Genomic DNA, 27,860 nt, shown 5'->3' with positions numbered 1-27,860 from the left:
ACACGGTGCTCTACTTCTGCAGCACTTCTTGCATGTGCTGGAGCCAATATACTAGAATCGAATCAAAATCGCAATAATAGTGAAAGGATCCGTAAAGCAAATATTAAGCAACCAACTGAATATTGCGAAAGAAATATTTCAGAAAACAATTACGTGCAGATACATTTAGAGAAGTAAAACATCAAAAAGCAGAGTTAAAAAATAATCGACTAAGAAATATTGAAAATTGTACATTTACTTCCAATATCATTGGTATAAATAGAGTTGAATTATTGTTCCTAACATAGTGCTAATTGATTATTGAATATTTTGCCAGTCAATTACACTCTTCATTTTTTCACATTTACTGACCTAAATAAAACATCGCTTTGCGCTTGAATGTAGAAAAAATAGTTAATTGCACTTAACTTGTTTTAATTTCACGTTGCGTGTAATAAACACTTAATTTTCACTCTTGTCAATTGCATTCATAATTAAGTAGTAAATGTTTATATCAGATATCTGACTGTATATTGATCACACAAATATCAAAATGCTCAAATTCAACTCTATGAACGTTTACTATGAACATCAGGACACTTTTTCTCTATTCCTGTATTTTATAATATTGAAATCATCATTTAAATCACTATCTATCTTGTAACCCTTCTTCCTAAAAGCCAAAAAAATTGTTATTAGGTTAGTATTAGATAATACTAATAAAGCAATACTTGAAAACTTTCTCTGAAATCTAAAATTTCATATATGCTTTTTGGATTTTATTTTATTATTTTTTTTAAAATATGTTTTATTGATCTACATATTGTTAAAACATGATTATACTCAAAATTTAGAAAAATGAACTTTCCTTAATAGCATGAGAATAAAATTATTATTATTGAACTTTCATATATTGCTCTTCCATATTTTTGGTATATATGATTCATGGATTGAAATATTTTCAAGTTCAGCAATATTTAAATATTGCTTTTGTCTAAAAAAAATTTAGAAATAGGTTCATGGAATATAAAATATGTATTATGTATTTTCAAATTTATTCTATTGTCCTCAAGCCATTCAAAAATCAAATACCAACGTTAACATATAATGAAGTTATTAAAGTATTAATATAACAAATTTCCAGTAACTGATTTAACTACTTGTTGCTCATGCTTTATTTGCAAAAGACAGATCAACGCTTGGATGAGATTTTTTTTCAAGCAATTGACGCGTATTTAACACTATTATAAAGTGTAACTGACTTAAGGTTTGGTTTCGAACAAATAAATAAATGCCGTTGGGTTGTGTGAGCCGAAGTGTCCTCTGGTTCAATCAGGATATTGTTATGGAAACTGAATTAGATAAAGAGAGACCTTATTATTATTCATTCATGGTAAACGTCGCAGCCTTTGCTAGAGTTACTAAGATTATATTCTATATCTTCTTTTTTCTAAATTTCATCACTTTGACCCATTAATTTAAGTTATGGGTAAATATGTTTACACCATAATAAAATAGGTTTATTCATAAAAAATTGAAAAAAAAACTAGGAATATTCGTGGAGTTGATTTTATTCAAGGAATTAAAATAGAGCCTGGAGAACCTACGTCAATGATGCAATTTAACAGAATCTATAAAACACAGCTGAATAAAAGGGTCGTTTTGTAAATTTTTATTGGTACCATTCTTAGAAATTTCACTTTAAAACTAGTAACAAAAGACCTATATATTGTTGAAACTGATTCCATGTCATTTTTTGCTCATACTGTATTCTGTTCTCCCCAAAAAATATTTCCTCAACTTTCTTCGCGGGTCAAACTCAGAATCATTTTAGGACCGATAACATGCGCACTTTCAAAATTATCGTCCGGGGGTGGTGTAGTAATCGACTCGCGAACGATAATTATGAAAGTACACATTTGACCCCCGAACAAAGTTCTCAAATGCAAACAGTTTCCTGTAATCGAATACTAATTGCAGTTCATTTATACATCCTTTGGCTTGATATAAACTTTTACTGTTTTATTTTAAAAATGTTTCACCTGATTGATTTTCAGAAATGCCTCCCGTTGAGTGCTGTCGTCACTTTACTGATGTTTATGTTTCCAGTATTTATTTTTTTGAAATACGGTACAGTAATGGACTCACAACATATTGTAGTTTATTGTTAGGAATATATTAATATATTGATTCATTCAGTGAATGAAGTTATTTGAAAGTTGAAGTGTGAAATTTTTAGAGTCGGAAGTCTCAAGTTCAAGAAACGTGTGACACTTTTCTGTATTGAAAATAACGTTCCAAAATCTTCTCCGATCGAAGGAAAATTCACAAACCATATTATATAGTAGTATAAGCGTTAAAAATGATATTTTCATCAATATGTGACAGTAAAACAATTAGCAGTACAACTATTTCTAATGCTTAGATGCGGTAATGAGCTTGAAGCTCTTCAAATATGAAACTTTCACTTTTCTAGACTTTTAGTGATTGTGAATCACATTGTAAAGTCGATAAACTACACGAATAGGAAAATTTGGAACATAGAATCTGTCATCAAGGCTTATAAATATAAATAAGAAAACAAATTGAGAGAATAAGATTAGTATTAATAGGGTGAGGAAATATTGTAAGTGTAAATGTAAAATGAGACTTTTCTTTGGGAAGGATGATGTTTCGATTTGGTTTCTATATATTGAGGAGTTCGTTCTCCATAACCAACAACATACATGTTTCTATAAAATAATCGGTATATACCAGGTGAGCATCTCAAACTAAAAGTAAGGCTCTGAGAACAAAACATCATTTCTCCGCACATTTCACAATATTTTAGTAATTTCCAGTTTTACTATTAAAAACCTATCCAATTTATACAGTATTTGATAATCACAGGGAAATTTTTCTATCCATATCGTTATCCCTTGCTAAGTTTAGAAAAATTTAAATACAGTGTGAACAACAAAATATACATAATTCCAAGAACAAATCAAGTTTTGAAAAAATAAAGAACAATAATTCCAATAAAATTCTTTCAATTCCAAAAAATAATTAACGAGAAACTACTCAAACAAATTGAAAATGTATAATTGTTCATTGATAAAATGCCTCACCTTACGTTATTGAGATGCTATATTATTTTAATAATGGAAAGCTTATAAATCGACTAACCCATAGTAAATTTATTTTTTGTTAGTAATCACGTTAAGACATGGTTAATAATTATATTGTAGTATTGTTAAAAAACAAAAAGCAAAACGCCAGGATTGTATCATTGAAGAAATAGTGGGGTTAGTATGGAGATATAACGAATTTACTCAAATAATAATTCTTGTTAGCTCAAAAGCAAACAGTTATTGCATTAAAACTATTTGCTCAAAATCTATAGAATAAATGTATTGTTATTATATCAGGAATATTTATTAACTAAGCAAATTTTAGTTTTGCCAGTCTATCAACTAATGTTATTACAGAGGTTAGTAACATTTTATTAGTTTAAAAAAATCAGATATAATGGATTTATTAATCGATGGGATTATTATCATAATTATAGATCAATAATATATTTATATTCAATAATCAATACTAATTAATCATAATTCACAACCAAGTGAAAGATTCCCAGATAAGCATTTAATTTCATAAATAAATAAAAGTAGTCGACCTTTCTGTGATAGTTGAGTCCAATTTTTTTTAGCTCAGCACGATGCATAGCTTAAAAAAACCATTGTTTGGAGGTTACTAACTACGTCATATGTTTAATTATTCTATGTGATTTGCATGGAACTCTACTGCAACAGGAAGCAGGATCAGTGAGAACAATATCAGATTGAAAGAGAGAGCCAGTTTTGATTATGTGTGAGGCAGGAAAAGCTTAAGATTTTTATACAATACGATTGTTTTATTGGATAAACAATACTCTTGGGATATGTTAGACATGTTAACATATATTTAAAGTATCAAGAAACGAACATATGTGACATATAATCAGAGAGGGAATCGTAGATATATAAAAAGGAAGGAGATATTGAACACGCATGTTAGTAAAGTAGGAAGTCAGAATAACAGCTTCAAAGTATTTTGAAGCGAAGTAAAATATGAGTACATCACAGAAATAGTAGAAGGATGTTCTATACTTAGGAAAATATTGGAATTCATTATATCGGTACACTACAGTTTCTGCTATTTCACCAGATGCTTTCGATAGGTTAGCTTAGAAAGTCGTATTGAATGTCAATGGAGGAGCCATAAAAGAAATTGAATCAATCACTTCGTTATTACAAAAATTCTACAATAATATGTATGCAGAGTTCTTTCATAAAAAATGGCGGGCATTCAAAAATTGGATAAGATAATATCTAGTTAGGAACCACTAGCGTATTTTTGAATTTATAAAATGATTTTAGGAGAGTAGGTACATGTTTATGAGATGTCTTGAAGAAATTTTACGTACAGTAACTCTAGAGAAAAGACAAGTGAAACATAAGTAATTGATTCATTCAGTATTATATGAAAGGAAGTGTACTTTGATTTTTATAGCAATATAGATTATTTTCTGGTATCCTTTGCGGAATAAGACTATTTTTGTTTGAAATTCAAATAATAGAGTCGTTATGGCTATAATTATCCAATATTATGATAAATAATGACAATAATATCCCTAGTACACCTGCTGAAATTAAAAATATTGCAAAAGCGAATATTACTTTTTTGTCAAAAAAATTGAATAATAGACAAAAAGAAATTATATCTTTTATTTTTCTAAGACACTAAAATCTTCATTACTCTAGTCTGTTCACTTTCTAGCGATTTTTTTGCCTAGATTCTAATGAATTGAAATTTTAAAAGAGATAAATGTCACATGGTAGTGATGATCGATATTGTTTAATACAAATTTCTAAACTATTGGTGCTTCTCATTCTTGGAATTTCTGGTGCCGTTACGAAGTAGTAAAAATATGTGAAAATGAGAGTAAACAAAAACAATGATCTCTGATAATAGTTACTATTACTTATTCGTTGACACAACGTACTGAAATTTTCACTGTCATAAACAACATTCAATAAAATTTATTTTTCACAAAATAAGTTGTCTTAGCACTAGAAAGGAGAATACTCGGCTACGAATTTTCTTTAATTATTCCAAAGGAAAGTGATATAATCAGGTTGTGCAAGCGAATACTATTGTCCAAATACTGAGCATAATTCACCGATTGTCAGCTAATTTATTAGTAAACGATAGTGGTGTTATCACACAATTCAAGCGACGCGGGCGTTGTAAAGGCCGCTTTACATGATGCACAACGTGCAGTCCATTGCAAAACTCAATATTTCTTGATCAAAAGCGTGCGCAGATGAAGTTCAACAGTCTAGCTACTTCTTTCTTGTTCATTTCACTTAGCTTTGTTATTTTTAAATTGGTTCAGGCTGGTCAAAAAATATTAAATAAAATTTAACATTAGGAATTTGTTTAATGGAAGTTTTGTTAGCCATGATGCAGTGGTAAGAGACTTATCAAACGACATCCATTAATCTATAAAATATTTTGACTTTGGAAAAAATTGCATGCACGTTGTCTTGCTCCATGTCAAGCTGCCTTAAGACGTCCACAGTTGGCGAATATGTAGAAATGATAATATCAGAGAAAAAATATGAATATTTTATTATTAATAATAATTATCCAGAATATATGGAATCAAAATACAGACGTAATATTCCTGTACACTTTCAATTTTCAAATCACTATTTATATTTGGTATAGGTTAGTTAATTTAAAAATTAAAAATAGTTTCATTCTGTAATAAGGCCCTACCAACCAATAAGTAGATGCATACGATACAAACACATTTGAATTGACAAATTTTAAACGTTTTGAAATCACAATTATTTCATATGTGTTTTAAATAGTTACAATATAGTTAATTATTGGAAAATAATTCAATTTCTTGAAGTGATTGTAAATAAAAGGTTCATATTACGAGCAAAATACTGTTGATTAATTATTTCTGTAATAATATATCACTGTTATTATTCTACATAATAATTATCAAGAAAATTTCAAAAAGTGAAGCTTGATTAAAATACTTTTTCTTATATAAACCGATAATCTGCCTAAATCAGCCCCTGTCTTAGGTGCGCTAGTTTTTCTCATTTTATTCTCATGAACCTGTTCTGTTAACCAATAAGCTACTGTTATCCATTTCACTCTGCCTTCGTTCATTTATTTTGCACCGTCTCTCTTACACCTACTGCTTTATACCTGAGGTCGGTTCATCTCACTCTTGACAGGTAAGGTCATTGAAGCATCTCATTCTCATTAAAATCTCTATCTCTGTCTTGACTCACGTACAAAGGTCGAGAGATATTTTTTTCTCATTCTTCAACCAATAATTTCAGGTTGGGTTGCTTAAGTTTATCCAGTAGCGGCTCGTTAATATAGATCTCTTTAATAAATTATGTTCATGAAATCGACATTGTTTCTGTTGCTTATTCATATAGTATAAAATATGAATACATATATTGAATAAAATATTTCATAAATGATACGTTGATAAATTATAAATTGAACTTTGTTACAAATAAAGGTAAGAAAATTTGATTCATCCAAAAATTGCACAAATTCAACTGCATTTTCACAAATATCTTTTCTTTTGAGAACCACAGAATTTCAAAAGTTTCAGATACAAAAAGTTTGTGGGTTATCCTAAAACTCTCCATATACATACAAATTCCTAGCATTTTTCCAAAAATAATAATGTAGTGATAATCAATAACAATAACAACCAAACATAAATAAATTTGGTGGTATGAAAAGACAGTATTAACTGAAAAATTGAAAAAATTCCTCAATCAATGCTCCATTTTTATTTTGATGAATGAAAACTCTGATTAGTATCAAATCAATTTTTCTTGTTCAGAAACATCGACAAAAACGGTGTTGAAATCAGACTATTTTATGGCCATCAACTGCGAACACCGTAACTAATACAAAATTCAATTTAACTACTCAAATTCTATTTCAAAACATTTTGCGAGGGCGCTATATGTATATATTTATATTCAGGATGAATATGTTTGAATTGCAGAAAGCGAAGCAAGGGTTGTTTTAGCGAAAAATGAATAAGTAAATGAAACTTCAGAAATAAATGCACACATGAGGAGTAACTTGATGGATGGATCTTATATATGATGATAATGATGATTTCAAGCAGCAATCAGTCTAATATACCGTAAAAAAGACGCAATTTTCGGTGAATACTATTTAATCTCGAGACTATAAGAAATTATTTGTGAACATAGTCTTAACAAACAAACCAAATTGTATTTGGACTATAACTATGTGCGATAAATAAAGGTCTTTAGGGAGTGAAACTTATGTTATCTTTCTGAGTTATCTACTGCACTTATCAGCTGAACTAAAAAAAAATAAAATAACGAGCCATAATCAATGCAAAAATGGTGAAATAGTCGTACTTCGAATAGAGTAAAAGATACTTTTGTAGTAGTTAAGTGGTACATTTTATAAATACGTACGTAAAAACGAATAACTGGTTAAGTCTAACTTATCTATCAATCGATAGATAAGATACTTTGTATAGTATGACATGAATACAATGATTTTTCATGTCTGTATAGTTGATGTTCAGAAAGTTTTGTGTATTGTATCAATTGCTTGCATCCCACAACAATAATTTCCCCATAATTTCAACTTTCTTGATCTATGAAATGTATATAGTCTTATATTATCTTCTACCCTTATCCTAAGCATCACTTAACCATAAAAATTCTCTATTTTCATTACTCTTTTATTAATATCAATAATCAAACGAAGCCTGGTAGATATGCTTGAATGCTTTCAATATCTTTTAGGCTCGTTACTTAATGCATCCATTTCTGACTTATTATTCAAACTTCGATGTAGTATCTTTTAATTAATGAGATCATAGATCACTTCTCGAAAGATATAATGAGAATAATTAGTAACAGCCATGTAATCTCTTCCATAATAGTTTTACATCAAAAGATATGGCATTTTCATATTATACAGACATATCCTAGCTATACGTCTAATATACGTTTATAGCTAAACTAATGAATGATAGAGAAGAATATGATTTTCCGATGATGGTTTTCTAGAATTTTCTACAATAATTATGATATCATGTATGACCTTAATTTAGATGGGATCCGACATTAATGTTCATGTGGTCTCAGAAAAAAAGGTCTGAAAAATGTTATTGTTTGCTGACTGTATGTATGAATTTATTCAATTATTGGATATTTTTTTATGATATGATAATTGATCTCATTTTTTATCTTTTATCAATCAATAATAGATTGTGGATATATAATATTTTTCTACTTTTCTACCTAATTTCGGTCTTCCTCAAAAGTGACTTGGAAATTTATCAGTGATAATCATTTCCTGGAGGTATTTTTTTCTCCTTTCCACTTTTGTCTCAACGATTAAGATGTACGAGTAAATTTTCAACATTGAAAAAATAGTTTTAATCTAGAAATTTCAACAATTTCGTTTATTTAAATATTATCTCTCATTTCAACTGGAATATCATACAATGTTTAGTTTGGGACACAATTCTATGTATAATGTAAACTCAAGAAACCACATAAAGTGTGAGAAAAAGGAATTCAATTATTTCCATTCATAACATGTATATTTTGAGAAAATATCACAAGTATTGGATTTACACAACTCAAATTTATTTCATGAATATTCTTATATATTCAAGAATTTTAACTGATTTGCATATTTTGTAATGCGATAGTATCAATGCAACATTCATTCACACACCCAATTTGAATGAATTAGATTAGATTAGAAGGTAACTTAGTAGTAGAATTGATGTCTCTTTTTTGTGTAAATGGAAATAAGTTGAAAATATTCACTTTCTTATGTGAGGTTTGTAATAAACTAGAGGCATATTAAACATTAATTTTCAACTCTTCAACAACTTTCAATACTCTCCAATCACTAAATCTAAAATATCCTTTCAAAATACAGTTCTCTTGAGATATCACCTCTTGCACCTGCTTTCGAATATGGAATTATGGCTTAATATGTATCCTGAGCCCACTGTGATAAGTAGAATGTTTAGATTTTTCAATCGATTCTTATTTGAAAAGGTTTGTATCTTGCCGTACATATTATCGAAAATGGTGATAAAGATAATATTGTGGGGTTCGGGCAATACTACAATAATTAACAACTGTTTTAGATATACATTTATAGATTCCACAATTCCCAATCCAATAACTCAATCATCAGGGATATAGTATATATATATATATATATATATATATATATATATATATATATATATATATATATATATATATAAAGCTTCTGAATGTTCTTGATTTTAGGCCTCTTCTGTTTAGAAATTAATTGATTAATTAAATAATTAAAAATCGTGTCATCCTATGTCACAATAAAAATGAGTGATAATAAGTTTGGCTAAATCTATCCAACTATTAGATCCTGATTGAAAAAAAAATAATTATCCAGAAAAAATGATAAACAACATATTCAAGAAGAGGATAAACAGATTCTACAATCAACAAAAAGTAAAGCAGATACGAAACAACAAAACATAAAACATTTTTCTTTACCATATGTACAAGGACTTCCCCAACAAGTATCGAATTATTTCAATAAATATGATAATGATGATAGTATAAGTTATGAAGGATTTATAGGAATACATTTTCCAAATATTTTACTGAATTAAGATGTAAAACAACAAAAAATAAAAGAAGTAATATTATATATCAAGTGCCTTGTATTAATTGTGACGATGTCTAAGAAAATAAAACTGCATTAACGAACCATGAAATCAAAAAAAACATAAATTCGTTTAAAAAGATTTAAAAATTCTTGAAACGGAATCTAATACGCGAAAAAGAAAATTTTCAGAAATGGCTCACATTCATAAGAACGGAAGAGCTGAAAATGATAAAAAAGACCTAAATAATTTAAGTAAAATTTATAGCTCTATTTTTTGAATTCTAATAAAACTATACATAATTTAATTAATTACTGCTACATATTTGAGATGTAAGGACTGAAGAAAAATGAATTCTTCTTATTAGAACAAAGTTCTATTTTGATTGTATTATTATTTTGATGTTCACGTTGTAGGTGATCTATTGATTAATATAAATACGCAAATTGTCAGTGTCAACATCATATTTTAATAAAGACTTGAAGGAGTCGAAATGTCAATTTTTTTCTGTCTTTCAGAAATTATAATTACATATGAGGATCGAACCTATTAAAGTATAAAAGAAAATCATCGACTTCATCACATGGAAGGAATAAAGTTTTATCATATACATACTTTTTGATAAAGAATAGGCAAAACATATATAAAAAGTTGAGGATCCAAGGATATATTGATAACATAAATATGACGATTCAAATACTCTGAATCTATTTTCGTTGGCTTAGTTTTTCCATATCGTCTAGATTTTTCGATATGTTTTTTTAAATCTCAAAAACTTGGGTTTTTTTAATTTTTTTTCGCGTCAATGATAGAAAGTTTATACACGTAAAAAATAAGTTTTAGCCAATTGTAAGAGAAGGGAAGTGCCGAAGATGATTTTTGGTTATAAAATGACACGATTTTGGGGAATTCGTACTGAATACACAGCGAAATGTCATGAGATTTTGTTAAAACAGTTTATAATCTATATTTTGGATTTTCTATCGATGAGCGAGATAAGAGTTGGTTGCCAAAAGTATGTTGCAACAACTGTTCGTGAACTTGAGGTTGGCTTGAAGGAATCTAAAAATCCATGCCGTTTACAATGCCAATGATTTGGAGAGAACAATTAAAAATAAGATTTAATACCCGAACGTCCCGTCTCCAAAGAGACCAATTCCTCGTGGTGAAGGCACTTCTCCTCCAGTTCCACCAATTAATGAGAAGGTAGTAAATAATAATATTCCTCATCTACAATCAATCTCAATCGAGTTTTCTTTCTGCCGGTACATCTTTATCTTCTTACACTTTGAATCTTCCAGGAAATACCTGTGGAATATTTGGTATTGATTTAAAAGTCGTCGCTATTCTTACAGGATTACAAGGAGGATACATAAAGTTTTCTTTGTGAGTGAGACAGTCCCGCAAGAGAAAAACATTACAAAATAAAAACTTGGCCTCTAAGGAAAAGTTTAACTCCTGGACTTAAAAATGTATCTCAGAAATCGTTGGTGTGAAAAGTTGGGACTCATGAAAAACTTTGTGAAAGCTATGAACAAAGATGGTGTAGGTATTCAAAAAATTCTAAAAACAATATTTCCTCGAATCATTGACACAAAATTGAAGGAAGGAATTTTTGTAGGTTCACAGATACGTGAACTAATGAAAGACGAAGCTTTTGATTCGAAGTTGAGCTAAGCAGAAAAAAGAGCTTGGGTGGCTTTAGTGGAAGTTTTTCATAATTTTCTGGAGAATGCAAAAGCTGAGAACTACCGACAAATCATTCTGGAACTTTTTTCTGCTTTAGGATGAACTTTTTGGACTCACATTTAGAATTCTTTCCTGAAAATCATGGAACCGTATCAGATGATCATGGTGAAAGGTTTCATATGGATATAATGGAGATTGAAAAACGCTACATTGGGAAATGATTACCAGCAATGCTTGCTGATTTTTGTTGGTCAATTCGCCGAGAAACTCCAATAGAAACGATCAAAAGGGAAAAACCACAAAATATCTTAAATTTTCTCACCATAGAATGAAACAACTGACCATTCATTTTGTTACTATAATTTAGGATTATTCACTGTTAAACTGAGACCGTAATATTTTTTTATTTCATTATGATGATTGATACATTCATAATATTGTTTAGTGTAGTGTTGTGTTATATTGCATATCAGATTCCGTGTTCAGAGAACAAAATATTATGAATTCACGCATGAAAACAAGGAGGAGAAAAAAAATTTTTGCAGACCAGTGTAATTTTCAGTATTATGAAGAAAATATGAATTAAAAATGAATGTTATTAATTTTAATAGAGATTCTTTATTAAGGTTCCAATTTTCACTTATTTGACTCTATTTGAGCTGTTAGACATATCTATAATGAACATCACTGATAGCTCTAAACCTAAGAGATCATAACCCCGTGGCAATATTATATCATTGAAAGTTTAATTCATTCTGAAGGAGTATTTGATGTAATATTCATTGTTACAGCTAGAAGATTTTATCAAAATTTCAGTTAAGCGGAAAGTGGCGGTTTAATTTGGAGTGTTTATTGATGCTACAGTTAGTCTAGCTGATAATAAAGGTTTATGATTTTTTTGAAAACATTGAATTTTATGACAAATACTTTAATAGTGTGTTAATTTCTCATTAGTATAAATCAATTCATTTTTTAGTAGCAAGCTTTTTCATTAATTTATTATAATTTTCAGTTATTTTTAAAGTGGGATTATAAGTAAGTTCTTCATATGATATATTATTGTCAATTACATCTTTGGAGAAATCCACATATTGCTGGCTCTTCATTATATCTGTGACATTACCGTCAGATAGTGTGACTATTGAATCAGGATTTTCTTTGGGTTTATGTAAAAGTGCTGTAAATAGAAGAGATTGTTAAGGTTCACGATTATGGTTAGTTAGAATGTTAGTTGTCTTTCGGGTCTAGTGATTGAAATTGTAAATTATCTAAGTTGTATTTTAAATATTTCCAATTCAAGCCATCAAACACTAAAGTTTACTCTTTTTAATATATATTCCAAGCTTTCAAATAACTAATCCATTCATCATAGGGGGCTGAAATTCGAAACTAAATGTAAAACTATGAATATTGTACATGTGTACATATGATATATAATAAAAAATGGAAAATTTCTTACATTAATTAATGTATTTTGTATGAATTATTGAATTCATGTGAAATACAACACTGTTGAGAATGCTTTCGATTTTGTTAATTATTATTGGATTTTTAAATAAATAAAACTCTTGACGTTTGGAATTAATTTCGCTATTAAAATAAATTAATTCTGATATTTTGTGTGTGCGTTCATGTTTTTTTATCACCGTCCTTACTATTCCCTTTATTTGAACTATTATTTCTTCAAATCACCGATTACCTTGATATTTGCCAACAGAAACAGAAACAGTTATATCTTTTAAGCCTCTAGGCTGATGAGGAATTTGATTCAGTTTTACTTTTGATACCTATGTTCATAATTCTAAATCACCGCTAATGACTTTTTTTAGTTGTTACAGTAAATTTTATTTATAACATAACATACTTTTACGATGTGTAAATTGTACGACTGTAACACCTTTTATGTCATATACAAATGAAATCCAATTTTTCTAAAAGTTCTCTAAAAGCTAGAAGCTCTGACTGATTTTCAAATAGAACTAATTAATTAATTAATTATATACATTATATATATTATATACATATATATATATATATATATATATATATATATATATATATATATATATATATATATATATATATATTTGTATTATTGATTGTGTCGTTGATCGTATCGAAACATTTCAAAACATTTATATTAATTGATAATTTAAGGAGATCGATCTTGTGACCCAAATTCAGTCATTCCCACGAAGATCTAAAAGCAACCGGAAAGATACATTTGAATTTTTAAAACTAGAATGACATATTTTATGAATGTTATGTGCTTATAGTATAGTGTGGCGGATTATTATCTATCTAACTGGTTGATATAGCAAATCACAACGGCGCTATATCTCAAATGTTTCTAAAAGAGCAAATCAGTTCGAAAAACTCATTATTAACTCATTTTTTATTTCTAAAAAAATTCAAAACAAGTGAAAATTAATGCCTCTCTTAAACTTATATGTATTTGTGTTTCGTCACAAATTCCAGAAATATTTGAAAAAAGTAATATTATTTAAGAACAAAATTTTATAAATGTTGGAATGAATAGGGGAAAATTGACATTGATAGTGTGTCAGCTAAAGAAGTTTAAAGGTCAAAAGGTCAGGAAAATCAGTTTTTCGCAAATATCTCGCTATCTATTGATTGGAGATCTCTATCCTTAGAGTGAATTAATAAACAGTTTCTCTTACGTTCTTAATTTATTTATACTTTCTACAATACACTTAACTTATAATGATTTACTTATTTACTTATAACTATTTATATAAAACTAAAACTACCTGTGCTACATAAACTCATTCATATATTGCAAATAGAAATCTACAAAGTTCTAGAACAAAAAAAAACAAGAGAAATAAATAAATAAACTTTCCTAGAAATTATTCAAAAGAAATACTGTAAATAAACCGCCCGCTATTAAAAAATTATATACAATAAACATCAAAGGTGCTTCCGTTATTTATAGAAAAGAGATTAAAGGCATAAATTCCCCGAATTTTAAAATTCCATTGTAGCTGGACTGAACCGGTCTAAGGACCCATTTCACGAGCTAGCTCGTAACAATAACAATTTTTCCTAGTAAAATTATTTACAAAAACTTCGATATATTTTTATGTAAAATCTTCCAATCTAATGGATAGGAAAAATTTAAGTACTGGTCAATAAGTACGTAACTTTTAAAAGAAACAGGTTTTTGTTGTCGAGATCTTTCGAGATTATTCATCGTTGGTGTCAAATCTCTCTCGGCTTAGTTATACAAACGTGTATACTCTTGCATTTTCTTGGTAAAAAATAACTTTTTTTTTTGCCGAAATACGATAATTTCTTCAATCCGCATTAAATTGTTCCAACAAGAAACCAAATTATTCGTCACTAATAGTTACACCATTTTGAGAGTAATCAATGTGAACTATATCGCATTCAATAAAGCGCTCTTCATAATTTTACTATGTGACAAATTCACTGCATAGTTTCGTTAATATTGCAGTCGAAAATCTTCAAACACTACTGCGAATTTGTCAGACGAATGCGATAGGGGTCGATTTTGTGCAAATTTGTCACGTATTTTGTAGAAAGCTGTCACCTACCCAAGTGTATAGGTGAAATTACAATATTTCGTAATTCCCATTTTAGATCGGCCGTCTCCTAGTCCTTTAGAGAACTCAACATATTTTGTGATTGAACGAAATCAATAAACAGCATTTTATTGTGATAAAATCGAATTCTCATAACAATATAATCTGCTGTTAATAGTTACCAAACAAAAACTAAATCACGCAACCTGTCCAATTGTTGTGAGGAGTAGAAAGACAGACGCCTGTTGACGCGAGTAGTCTCAAAAGACAAGAAATCCAATAAGTCATGGGAGTATTAACTTGCCCTCGTATTTCCTATAAATTGTAAGTTATTTCAAAAATAGAATTGATCTCCAGTAACAATTTAAAGTGGATGAAAAGACTACTTCATATGTTCAAGGGATTTTTTCTCTCAAATAATTATTACTGTAAACGGACACTGAGGAGCGGGTGAATTTGAAAATTGCAACAAAACTCAAATAGAACTGGATTAAATGTATATTTATATAGAACAATATTATATTCTTTTTTGAGAACCTCGTTGGCTTTTTCTGATTTTTATGGTATTTTCTACTTATCAACAATTTCAGAGGAGTGGATACTAATCCAAATATTATGAAAAAAATATCATTTTTGATAAAACTGTTAATATATTTGATTTTAAGTTATAAAGCTACAGAAGCTGCCTGACTATAAGAAACATCCAGCGTTGTTCTCATGATGATCATTTGGTAAAAATTTATGTGGGTATATTTTTAGTCGCAAATAGACTACCTTAATGTTTATAATTTCGATAATGTGAGAAACTAATCACGTTTACTGGTGGTTAATTACTGATCAATGACTTATCATTAATTTACAGTCTTCAATTTTTTCAACAGGTCAATATAATGAAACACTTTATATTCGAAAGTTTTGACGTTAATTGTACAGCATCTCATTCCAAATTAAAGCATGCGTTTGATAGAGTAAAGTTGATCGTGATTTAACTATTTAGTATTTAGAAAGAAATTCACATATATATTTTCAAGCTTTCTCATCATCATCTAGATGCCATTGTATTAGATAAATACATCTGAAAAGAGCATTTCTTGCTGATACTTTTCTATGGATGTCGAAATTACGTAGGGGGTGAGAGTCTCGAATTATAGAAACTTTCCTGCTGTCGAAGTATTATTTCCAAATAATCTTGTTATCTCTATCTGTTTGTTTCGATTTTAACCCACTACCTAGACCATAAAATTTGAACATTACTGATATTCAATAATTTGTCGAAATATTATTCTCAAAACGAATATGTTATTAGTACATGTTTCTAAGATTTGTTTGTCTCTAGTTATGGACCCAAAGCAATATCTATGACGGAACAATTTATATCAAAATATTAGCATTTTGAAGATTAAGCACTTAAAATCTAATTTTCATCTCACTTTTTTATCTCATTGAAATTGAATCAGTTATTTCCAAAATTAATGTGCTTTTTCCAGCATTGGTGCTAATAACATCAGTGATATGAACATATTGCAAGTGAAAACTGGGTTTATATCCCAAACTGTCACGTATTCAAAATAATCTGTCGTTATAACTTGTTGCTATACTGTAAGTAAATTTCACCATATGTCATTTAGTTTCTAGTCCAGTCATTTTATACACCTTTATACACCTTTAATACGGTGGTTTTTCTTCATTTTAAGTGAATGATTTAACTAGAGATCATATCTAGTATGAACCATTCTTTTTAATTGTCTGGTTGGTCAACATAGACCCGTCTTTTTAAATATCCCCGCAAAAAAATCAAGGGTTTGAGATTGGGCCGGTCCGTTGATCCACGTTATCTAATTCACCTTCCTTCAAACAGGTTAATTGGAAACCTTTGAACATGGCCTTAATATGGTGAGGCAATTTCTGTTGCAGTTGCGTGAGAATTGTCTTTTAATGATAGTAAAATATCTAACTTTGCATTTACGGTCTTCCAGAATTTGGTGCATCCCTCACGCTTCCCGTTCCATTAAATATTGCAACAATTCTGCTTACTCTACTTCTAGCAGTCGGATGCCTTTCAAAATATTCCCTCAAATACACCCCATGCTTCTTTGTGATTTCGAAGTCTATCGCTGTAACCTACCATTATTAGAGAGTGACACTGATAAACAGTTGTTCCGTTGAAAAATTGATAAAAACAGATGTTCTAGGTAATTTCAAATTATTTATCAATTATTATTTATATATTTTACTCATAAATTCAAAATACTCTTTATTTTGTTTTTCATTATTTCTTGCCACTTTTTCTTATGTGATGTTGCATTTAATTTTTTTGAAAAAAGTTTTATGAATGTTATGTATTACTTCCTCGTAACTCTGTATTGTTTATAATTTCTCATAAAAACTTCCTTTTTTCAGAGAGACCTAGCATTTGATATACGTTGATATACCACATTTTTCCACCCCAAATACACATTTGTTTACATCAATTTTTTCATTAGCAAATTACATATGACAATATGTCAATTGAAAGAGATTGTCTAGCCAAGACTTATTTAAAAACTTTTAGGTTTCATATACTAAATATGTCACATTAGATATTCCATAGCGAAAGTTTCATTTTTGAAACCTCATTTTTTATTTTCTACCGTCGCATTCAATGATATTTATCTTTTAGCAGAATATCGAAATGCGAAGATCTATAAGAAACAAGAAGAGAGAAGAGGGTGTTCATAAAAACTCCGTAACCCGGGGACATCTCCTAATTGGCAGCCCAACCTGTTACATTATCAAGAATCTGAACCAGAACAATTCGATGGTCGATGCCCATCGCCCATAGCTTCGTGTATGGACCATAATAAAATTAAACATTTTACGAAGGTGTTTTCAACATTCACATTCTAACTTCCTTTTCTTTATGTAGAGATACCGTTGTTGACTTTGATTGTAGTTCTACTCCATCTCCTGCACCAAAATTATAAGGTGCATCGACAGGTCGACCTTTTTAGCTGATGACCGGATATAGTCCTGATGGCAAAGAGAAAAAAAAGCAGTGGCTTCGGCGGCAGGGTCATCGCTTAATGAGCATCTGTATAAGAATGTTGAAAAATGTCTTCAGTTATAAAATGAGAAGAGTTTTTTGCTCCTGATCGGAACATTAAAGATATAAACTTGCAGTAGTGTAAAATTATTACTACAAAGATAATTCTGAATAAATAATCTTAGAGGTTACATATAAATGTTAATTTATGAATCTTTTAGAATGTTAAATCTATATTCCACATCTAAAATATTGTATTATTAAGTATTATTCCATATTTTTGAATATTATAAAAAAAATTCTAGCAATGTTGGAAACGGGTTTGAATTATTTTACTGTATTTTGTGTATATCTGTAATAACGTACTTATTTTGTTGAAAGTAATATCAATATTGCATTATTCCTTTAGCAACTGATACTTCTTTCTTTTTATTGATTTCTGTTTCCTATATCACCTGTCATTCCTCTTCTCACTTTATATCAATACTATCTCAACTGTTGATCGATTTTTTGCATCGCATTCACATCACGTCTAATTTTATCGTTCCTTATTTCATCTAGTCTAGCCCGACTAAATCATCTTAGATCCGCATATTCATCGCCACATTCTCTCGAAAAAGAGAAAAACTGCCGTCGCGTCGCAACAAAATCTTATGGAATTCAGTATTTTGAATCCAACACACATATTGTTATGATCGAATTTTCAATACGTTCGATAACAACAAGTGGGAATGTATAATACGAAGATAATAATACATAGAATTTGAAATGTCGACATCATCTATCAACAGAGTGAGCTACGTTTATTGCCGATTATTGCACGGAACCCTCTAAGTAGTTATTGAAAATTTGTACTTGAAATCTAAGGTTAAAATAAATCGAAGCTATCTTGACATTTACGCTCTTATTATCGTTTCCAAGTGAAATATCTCCATTCCTTCTATTCTACGAATAATATTTTGCAATAACAACATTTTTTTATGATGCAATTATTTCCAATTTTGAAAATTTCTAAACTTTTCACTAGCTTCAGTAAAAGCCTTCTCCATACTTTCTCATCTTGGAAAGGTTCATTATGTGCAATTAAAGTACTTCAACTTTCAATCGTAGGAGTCTTCGAAAATATTTTTCAACGTTTCCTTTCCTTAGGCAAAGCTGCGGTAGTATTGCAAATATTACCACATTGCAATAAATTCCAACAAAACAACTGTGCCAAAATCATCCTCCCTAAACATTGAACTCGACTTCAGAATTGTAGTCAAAACTATTGCTTTATGGGCGCTCATCTTAGAATAGAGGATGGCGAAGAAGTCACACAATAATCAAAGTTCGGTAACTACTTAAAACATATTATATATACATGTATACCAACAAAACAATATATACAACTATGTATACAAAAAGTAAAATTGAGCTTAGTTGCTTGTCTTTTTGAACAGCAGTGTCAACAAATCGTGTGGAAGGTAGAGGGATGTTGGTTTTCTTGAAATGAGCGACAAGGAAAAGATCGGTTAATTACATACTACTAGAGCACTAAGAGGTTTATAAACGTAATGCGACTTGCAATTCTCTGGTTCGAGAGTAGATCAGTCAGGGGTGTTTTATTGAGGAACTATTTCGGGAAATTCGGTCACCGGGTGAAAAATGTCGTGAATGAAAGTATAACTGAATTATGTATTTTTATTTGCAATAGCACATAGCACGGTCACCATTGTTTGATGTTCAAGTATACTTCAATTCAAGTAAAATTTGATTACAGAAAAAATTGTTCCATTTAGCTCTGGGTGCTACTTTCAAATCCCTTGCGTCCAGCCAGTCGTCAGCGTTTGATGTATTGGCCACATTCTCAAATATACAATAGTAATTAGATATTATATACTATACTACATGAATATATATATATATATATATATATATATATATATATATATATATATATATATATATATTATACTTATATAACTTATTTTAGCCAACCATATTTTGCAATGGCTATTCTATATAACATGTTAGAATATTTTACTTTATCAACACGAATATAATTCAATTTCCAATATTTTCTACAGCTATTTGAGAGTTATACATAACCAAACGCTTAAAGTTACAAGACAACAGTAAAAAGGCCTGCGGTTCAGTAAACAATAACATCGATAGAAACAAGTTCTTACATTAAACCACCTAGTGACCATTAAAGAATTGCACAAGTATAAGAACTTTTTAGTTAATCCAAAGTTGGTATATTTTAATGTCTTCCTCATTTTTCACTCTTTTACTTAACATGGGAGTGCTACCAGCTATAAATGGATAGTTTTATTGTTATCGGGAAAATTGTTGCTACAAAATTGGCAAGCGGAGTGTCAAAATCATACTATTTTATTAGTATATATTGTGTTTTATAAATGGTTGTGTCTTGGTGGTAATGTAGACATTATGTAATTTCTGCATACTTTTTCTGACTAATTTGAACTTTATTTAAAAGGTGATTACTGTCATCAAGATCGTTTTTAAAGAAGATACCCAGATGCTATCAGCATCATTAATTGAATGTTCTTAATTGAAATGTTTTTTGAGAAATTTCTTTAAATAATTAGCAGTAAATTTTTTTGCAATAGCTTGAATTGTGAACATCCAGTAACGTACATTACTTATACTTATATCTTCAGTGCTGATATATCCTATATTTGTCTCTACGGACAAATTGGTAGTCGCATAGTTTCAATATGATCAAAATAATATTTTTTGAGACGATCTATCTTGATGAACATTTCAATTATACTCATACAATCTTTAGAATTTTGTATAAACTAAAATTGGTAGAGGCATATATGGAATGATTCTATCTACCAGAGCAAATTATGATTTTTTGATAAATTTACTCATCTCTAATATCTTTTACAACTCCTGTTACTGCTTGTCATAGCTGCACATTAAGCATTGCGAAAGTCAAAAAGATCTTCCAGATAATTTGTGATGCGTTCTGATGAATTGAAATTGAATATTCTATCTCAGATTATCTGCTATAACATTATTTAATCTTTTATTGATTGCTACATGTCATTAACACTTTGGGTGCTTTGAATAATCTACCGACTATGAAGTTCTATGAAGTTTTTGAGGTGAAAATATCAAACTGTAATTATCTCATCATTAACTGGGGACATTTTTTCTCTGTTAGTATTAACTAATAAATCCGGAATATTAACAGAAAACCTAGATTTAGATCTAGAATTTTGATAAGTTCGTTAGTTTTATCTGATCTTTTTTGTTATTTATTTTGTATAATAAAACGGAATGTCTGATTTTATTTCTTTTTCTTATGCTATTTAGATATATGTCCCAATTATTTAGAGTTAATTCGATGACAATTAATTCCATTTGCCAAATATAATTTTTCAAAAAACCTGTTACAATCTAGCAAAATATTTGTGTCGCCAAACAAGTCTTCCATTATAAGTATCTATCCATTCATTGCATAAATTTATGTAACGAAAGTTGAGTGATATTTCTGTAGTGCTCCATGTTTTATTATAATATAATTATGTCAGTGAAACTTTGATCGAACAAATTGCTTCGATTTTTATATCTGCATCATTGAAAAATAAATAGTAATGAATAGAACATTACCAGGTAAACCTGCTCCTCTAATAAATGTCTTAATTTTTTCTATATACTTATTCCCATTTCTAAGAATATTATGTAGCACATTTATCATAGGCTCAAATGTTATTACTCCATAGTACACCACACCACTCTCTCATAAGAAAAAACATATTTGAACTATCAACATTTGAACACCCAGAACTGTTTTTGGAGTAATTCATGACCACATAACTGTTGAAATATGTATACATTGCATTATTTGTGATATAAAAAAACTTTTGAAATATAAACATACTTCTTCACGTTCAATAATTAGTAGCAGGCGCCTAGGTAACTCATTATAGTTCATTATTATATTAAATTCAGTTTTTAACAATACCAAAACAACATTTTCAGCTTAGCTGATGATTTTGATGATATACTTCAGACATCTGGTAGTTCTTTGAGACATCATTTGCACTAAAAATGTAATTTTTCACACTAATATCTTCTAATAAAAATAGTTTTCCAAGTATGGAGGGTAACTCTTAGGACTCTTATTCTCCTATTTGGAAAAAATCAAGGTGATCCTAATCTTTTTTTCTAATACCGTGGAGTGGATCACAATGAAATCGGGTTAAAAGATCAATAAACATGGACTGCGAATTGGCCATTATGGGGCGTCTACGGATTTGCAAGGAAAAATTTATGGATTTATCGCCACGATAATGTACCAGCCTATTTGGCGATTTTTATAGCAGTAAGAAATTTCGCTTATCAGTACCTAGAAATATCTCCCTATATAATTTATGCGTAACGGAGTATTGATTCTTATGTACTATTATATTATTAGTTAACCACACAAAATTGAATAGTAGTTAGTTATTTTCATAATATTTCAATCATTTTTCAACCGCTCTGCATAAAAATCTCGTTCCGCCCCCAAGCTGTATGCAAAGAGGGCCAGTACGGGAGTCGTCGTGTATAAATAAAGTCGGCTTACTACTAAGTTGTCACCCTGCAGAAAAGTATTTTCTATATCAGGGCCAATCCCAATAAATACCTTCCCCAACATAAATAATTTCCTCAACCCACCCATCATTTATCCATTGCAGTGGAAGAATTTTTTTGTACTTTTCACCTATTCTCTACAAAGCTTTCAATTTGCGCATTATATTGTTATTTTCATGGGTATTCTGAGTGGAATCTATTTTACTTAATTACTTCGAATAAACATCAACATTTCTTTCAATAAGTTATCATAATTCATAAGGTTTCATTCACTCAATTATTTCTCTCATTTCTACACACATAATTGAAAAATAAATTAACGTAAAATGTAGCATATTGAAATTTTTAAAAGGGCATAGATTAAAGCAACTACAGGTTATCACAAACGTTTTTTAAACAAACTATCCACCTCTTTTATTTTACAACAGTTAATTTAGTTAGAATATTTTTTCTCAAAAGAATTATAATTTTTCATTAATAATTGATGGAATTAATTATTCTGAAAATAAATAATAAAGTATGAAGTCGTTGTTATCACGCAAATACTCCTATTAATTTCTTTTAAATTTATTTCATCTAATTTCAGAGCGCGTAACAAATAGCTTATAACTATCCGATTATATGAATGACAGTAGTGGCTAGTCCACGATTTCCCTACAACATATAACCGGAGCAAACAGTGCTCACTAGATTGTGCGGCGTGCTTTCAAAGTCCAACCTACTGGCCGACCCGTAGAGGCCATCCCAACTCGAACTATCAACTATCTCACCTTTATTGCACCTGCCGAACTCGTAAGAGAGACAAAGTCGACCGACGACCGGCTGCCGGCACTACACTCCTGATTCTGAAATTCTCAACTGATAATTCTACTAGAACCGGCATAACAAATGCTGGAACTATTGAATTGTAGATATCGCGTGCACAATAGAAGCTACAAGAACTCATTGGTCAACAATATTCGTTAGGTTACGAACTTAGTTATATGAGAACCATAACAAACTGAGTAACTTCTCTCTTGGACTTCTCCTTCAGTCGAATCACGGTAGTCCATGGATTGGCACGATTGGCCGCTGTTTTAAACGTTTGGTGCGTGCGCTGCTAAAATTTGCGATCGGAATAGTTTTTAAATGTTATGTGGCGCATTTTACACAGAATTTTCTGTGACAATTAAGGTGTGAGAGAATTTTTTTAATTATTTTTAAAAGAGTTTGTTGTGGGTATGAGTTGTGACAAGTTTTTGAAAAAATTATGATTGTATTTAAGAAGGTCACAATAGTCCCATATATTTTGACTACCTCTGTCTAAGGGCTAAATTATTACGAGCACCATAGAAAAAAAAATAATCTAATATTATTAAAATATTGACATTGAGAAGGTAAGAGAAAAACAATCAAACTTATACTATTATTATTATTACTAATTTTGCAATGTATTATTAAACCTAAAAGGTTTCTTTCTTGCTCTAGTATTCAACTCAACTGTCCCTGCATATAATCAATTGAAGCTGAAATTTCAGAAATATAACACTGAAACGATTTTGTTACAATAAAATCAAAAAGATCACCCTTATCTAAAAATATTGTTGAAAGAAAATAATCGAACGTTGTATTGTTGTAGCAGTATTATCATAAACAAGTTTTTCTAAATTTAAATAGTTCATCAATTAGATTACTTTATTGTTTCACTCTCCAAACAGTTTGACACTAAATCTTTTTAGGCAAACACTCTATTATTTTAACAAAATTTGCCTTTTGTCGCCATAGAACATAACATACATGGTTATTGAAATTTGTATCTGTGTTGATATTGGGGTCGTGATAGTGTGAGGAGCATATTTTTTTATCAATCAACACCATAAATTATTATTTGATGAAAATATTCTGTAGTGTATAATTTTATCTGATAAACAAAATAGAATTGTAATCCAAATATGCACTTTCTCCATTGTGTCCTATGAAATATTCTATCTATTAGATTGGTGCATATCTATTTGAATATTAATTGAAAATAATGAATTTTTACATCAACATCATGTTTAATATGTCGAAATATTTCTTTATCTACAAGTGAATAAAAAAATTCCGTCTTTCCTTCAATTAAAAAATACTGCCAGTCCAGGTTTGTTTTCTACTCCTCTATTGAATTCTTCTCAATACGATCTAGAAGCAAGGTCTATAAGTATATATTGAAAAATTTTATTATATTTCCATTCATTTGCATGATAATAACCTAAAAATGATTCAATAAATGTAACGTTTACTTATAAAAAAATAAAACATATAGAATATAAATATTTCTTTATGAAATTTGAATAATATCTGACTACTGCCTTCTTCTACATCTATTATTTAATTTTTTTATTTCGATAATAAATATGACAAGAAATTTGAAAAGTAACAGTTGGCGCGAAAGTAATATCAATGATTTTTGCAAATGGCAGAAAATTTCTATTCTGCTCTGATATTTTTGAAATAAACAAATACCAAATATTCATCAATTGTTGTCTTCAAGAACGCGGAATAATTGTTTCGATCTTTTTATGTAACATTTTATCGATGGTTTTTCTGAAGCATAAATTTAGACACAAATTCCCCTGTCGTCCGCCTTTAACAGACAAACACTACTGCATACAGCTTCTCATTTGGAAGAGCATGGGAGAACATGAGATTCTGTCAGGTCTGGGTAGACTCAGAGCAATCGTTTAGGTAAGAATACCGTGGTTGTAGCTGAATATTTCAAAGTGTCGACCACTCCATGTAGCACGCAATTGTGAGCGATTTTTATGGAAAATTTTGGCAAGAGACTTGCAAATGTTTCCTCATAAAGTGCCAATAGTACTTCAGCTGCTAGTCTTTGACAAATGAGTACGTTTTACTTATACTTAAGCCATATCAATATCAAACACTTTTCATCAAAAATTAGCAAGAGTATTAGCAAGATCTCATTTCCACGCATCTGAAGAGCCGCTTAAAGTTATTGTATGGTATGGTGATTACACTGAAGGGTCTTATTTGCTTTTGCTTTGTTTTCTTCGAAAATGACAATTATGAACGAAGACAGTGTCAGATCCATGCTTAACGAGTTTCTACTACTTCAACTGGAAGACTTGTGACTGGAGAACACATCTATAGTTTCAATAGGATATATTTAACCACACTTGATTTCTTTTTATGGGGTTATATGAAGGCACAAGTTCATATCAACAAGTTTCAGATTCTTAAAACAACCAGGGATTTGGCATCCATCAATAGGGCGGACATTAATATATAATATTGAAAAGAAGTTTTTAATTTATGACTAAATTTTAGTCAAATCACATTGGGCAATACCTTTTGCGCCACCACCAAATTATCCTAGATTCACATTCAAAGTGAATTTTATGTCCAATTCAACGAGAAAAAGTGGACTGTATATCGTTTTACTACATTTTCACTTTTATCTCAAGATATTTTGGAGGAAAAACATAACGAAATTCAATCAGTAATTCCATAGATATGTTTCGCATTGAGCTATTTCCAATTTATTCCCCTTATATTGAAAGAGTAATGTATATTACTGATTACATAGTACATAGTAGTATATTGGATGTATATGCTATAAGAAATTTTTGTTATAGAAAATAATTAATTATTTCATCCAAGTAGTCACTTTCTGAATGTTTTCAAATTATTTTATCATTGTGATATGCAGCTCATGTTATGATTCATACTATAGGCGCTAGTCTTGTGTCGAGGATGCTGAAGAATATGTTGATTTTTACTGAATCGTGTACCAGGTATATCGGAGAGAATTGAGTTAATTGCGTGCTATTAGGACATTGAAGGGGTAATAGAAAAAAGCTTATTTGAAATTCCCAGAAGAAGGTAACTTTGAATTTTCTGGTTCAGGTATCGGTCAGTTAGGGATCGTAGGATTTTTGTTTGGTTTTCAGCAAGTTGTTCATGAAACGGTCGAGAGAAACATGACGTGAATGGTAGTGTGAATGAATTTTTAAATGTGAGGGCAATTGGTGGGGTTGCCAACATATTTTCGTTATACTCTACAAAAATAATCTGTAGAGAAATTATCAAGATATGGTGGCAGTTAGTTTCTTAAGTATAATGAATTGTTTCATGCCATGTGTGTGAGAATTCAAGATACCAGTTTACCAATTTTTTACTTTAATGCTATTTAGGATCCAAAATTTCGCATAAATAAGAACAATCTAAAATATGATCTGAAAATAAATTTATTAATTTAGTTTGCTTTATATTTATAAATCAATAATAACTAATTGGAAATATATTACTTTTGGTTTAATTGGTTTATGTAATTTGTTCTCAGTGGAACAGTTTGTATAAAATGTGTTTATACAAACATTTCATGATGTTAACTATTTTCGGTGAGACAACCAAATATATACGATGTTGGAAGATGATAATCAAATATATCAATCTAATAATCCTATATTATGGGTACGTTTGTCTTATCGACAAGTAAATACATGGAATTAGTCGATCAGGTTTGAAATTGATAAATGCTTTCACCTTATATTAATTCGTTATTAAAGGGTGCGCAAATACTTCAAAATAGGTGATCCCGTGGCTAGGATAGGATAGAATGTAATAAATTTAGGTGGGTGTGCTAAATTTAGAAATTTTGTAACTGAATCATTTTAAAGGTTTCTACACTACTAGCAACGTACCCCAGCTTTTCTTTCGTAGATTGAAATGGGTTGCAGAGACCTCGCTATAAAGTCATCAAGCGACGCTTAATTATTAATATAGTTTATATTACATCGAAAAGCACTAGAAATTTCTGGATTAGCAATAAAATAAATCTGTAAATATTTGAGTCACAGGTAGATATAGAAAAAGACTACCTGAAAGGTAATAAACCGGTCTTAGAAGCTTGTATATTTGTTTAAAACTCCTTCAACCACCCATTGGCTTTCGACTGATGTCATTTCAACAGACATTATTGTACTTACGAATATTACGCATGAATTGATATTTAAAGGTCTGGAGGCCCAACAATGTCGTCTAGTCTAATTTTGGCATAAGACCTTCGACTCATCGATTTTAGAATTGAGCGGTATCCATATAAAATCAACGGAGAGCCTACAGATATCGCGAAAACAGTTCTCTCATCAATTGTCGAATTGTAAATCATCGCAATATTCTTTATTAGATCAACCTAATTTTTTTTATTCCTATTAGATTATTACTTATTACAGTACCTGAATTTCAATAAATGTGAGAATGTAATGAAAAATTCATGAAAATATATGGTGCGAAA

General features: G+C 29.7%; 1 protein-coding gene across 4 annotated transcripts in view; it reads left to right on the top strand.

Moving 5' to 3' along the window:
* LOC130898287 (lethal(3)malignant brain tumor-like protein 3) overlaps nucleotides 1–27,860 on the top strand; it is a 343,664-nt gene that overhangs the window by 184,942 nt on the left and 130,862 nt on the right. Inside the window, exon 1 of one of the 4 annotated variants that reach the window (XM_057807481.1) lies at nucleotides 23,614–23,755. The exons of the other annotated variants lie outside the window; for them this stretch is intronic. The gene's annotated coding sequence lies outside the window, so the exon portion shown is untranslated. Of the gene's footprint in view, nucleotides 1–23,613; nucleotides 23,756–27,860 lie in introns of those variants that run through there. 4 annotated transcript variants of the gene reach the window in all.

The sequence above is a fragment of the Diorhabda carinulata genome, chromosome 9 (assembly GCF_026250575.1).
Source record: "Diorhabda carinulata isolate Delta chromosome 9, icDioCari1.1, whole genome shotgun sequence".
NCBI lineage: Eukaryota > Metazoa > Arthropoda > Insecta > Coleoptera > Chrysomelidae > Diorhabda > Diorhabda carinulata.
The sequence above is the reverse complement of the archived record's forward strand: the minus strand, read 5'-3'. Positions and strand labels throughout refer to the sequence as shown.